We start from the raw sequence: 2,186 nt of genomic DNA, 5'->3' as shown, positions 1-2,186 counted from the left end.
CTATAAAGAGAGCCTTAATAGCTATAAGACCTATAGAGCTTTATAACTTATAGCTATAAGAGGCTTACTATAATACCTTTAGAGGGTAATACCCTAAAGGCTTAGTACTAGTTAGCCTATAATAGTCCTAGAAGTAAGGAGATAGTAGTAAATAAAGAGCTTACTAGCCTTTAAAGGGTAATACCCTAGAGGCTAATACTAATAAAGGTATTAATAAAGCTAGCTAGCCTTTAGTAGGTAATACCTTAAAGGCTAGTATTAATAGTATTAATAGAGAGTCTATTATAGTGCCTATAGAGGGTAATACCTTAAAGGTATAGAACTAATTAACTATAATACTTATAAAATAGCTTTAATAGGTAATATCCTAAAGACTAAAGGCCTTAAAAGTATAATACTTTTAAAATAGACCTTTAGAAAATTATAGTTTAGGAGGTACTTAGTATAGTCCTAGGTAGTACCTATACTTATAAAAGGCTAGTTTTAGTAGTAGCTTAGTTATAATATTAATAGTATTTTTAGTATTTAGAATTTAACTAAAGCTTAACTAATATAGTATATTCTTATTATATAACTAGTAGTATTAGATATCTATATACTTTATATAAGGGTATTCTTAAATACTAGAAGCTTAGGTAATAGTACTAGAGTTATTAGCCTAGATAATAGTCTTAGTATAGGTAGGCTTTTCTTTAAAGGTTTTTATAATAATATAATAAAACTATTAAATCTAGATAGCTTCTTAGGCTATATTATATTAAAAGATATACTCTATTTTAGTAGTTAAGTATATAATAATATTCTATAGCTTTAAGTATTAAGATATAATACTACTCTTTAAGGTAATAATAAAGCTATTAATAGATTTATATATTTATTAGTAGCTAGTATAATTAATATTATAATAGATTTAAGGTCCTTTATTAGGTCTTATAAAAATAAGTTTATAGTTAGTAATACCTTTAATATATTATAAAAGCTATTTTAGGCTAGTAATATATTCTACTAGTAGGGTAGCTATAAATCTATAGTAATAGCTAATAGTAAAGTAGATATTAGGCCTAGAGTAGTTAGAAAGATAAATTAGGCCTTTATAGGTCTTAGTATACTAGCTATTTTTAATAATTAGCTATTACTTAATGCTTTTAGTAGTAGGACTTATTAGTAGGTTATAAGGTTTATAGTTAAAAAGGCTAGCTTTTTTTAAAAAGGCTTTAGTATATCTACTTTAAGAAAGTATAAAGGTTCTTATATATTAGTCCTAATAGATATTAATACTAAGATAGTAGCTAATAAGGCCTATATTTATTATCTTATAAGTATTTAATAAGGCTTTCTTAATATTTATAATAGTAACCTTATTCTTACTAATAATAAAAAGATTATTAATATAAACTATAATAATTAGGTTATCTTTATAGATAAATAGGGAATAATTAAGCTATATAGGCTTAAAGCTAAGACTTTAAAGTGTTTTATAAAGGGTTATATACTAAATCTATAGGGCTTACTTTAGCTTATATAAGGACTTTAATAGCTTCTATACTTTCCTAAGGTATTCTTCTTAATATCCTTTAGGTATTTTAATATAGACTTTAGTATTTATAAGACTATAAAGGAAGGTAGTCTTAATATCTATTTACTTAACCTTAAGGTCTAGGGTAGCTATAATTACTAGTAGTAAGTATAGTATTAAAATTTTTAATATACTTATAAATATTTTATAGTAATTAAGTCTTTTATATTAATTAAAACCTTTTACTATATATTAAGATTTCTAGTAGATAACCTTATTATTAGTACCTCTTTTAAGTTTATATACTTACTTACCTAGAAGAATAGTCTTATTTTTAGGCTTATTAACTATAATTATAATATAGTTCTTTACTAGAGAGTTATACTTATCTACTATTAAGCCTTTCTACTTTTATAAGTTAAGGTAAAGAATAGCTTATTTATATATTATAGGTTCTTTATTATAAATAAGGTTATTAAATATAATAAGGTTTATTATATTATTAAGATTAAAGTAAAGTATATATTAGTAGTTTTAAGATATTAAGACTAATCTAATTAAAATTTTAATCTATATTATAAGTCTTTCTTCTTACTTAATAGTACTACTTAAAGCTAGGAATAAGGGTATTTTAAAAAGGTTAAATAGTATCTTATTAATACTAATAGTA

This window comes from Cordyceps militaris, assembly GCF_000225605.1.
Source record: "Cordyceps militaris CM01 unplaced genomic scaffold CCM_S00005, whole genome shotgun sequence".
NCBI lineage: Eukaryota > Fungi > Ascomycota > Sordariomycetes > Hypocreales > Cordycipitaceae > Cordyceps > Cordyceps militaris.
Note: the sequence above shows the minus strand (reverse complement) of the source record.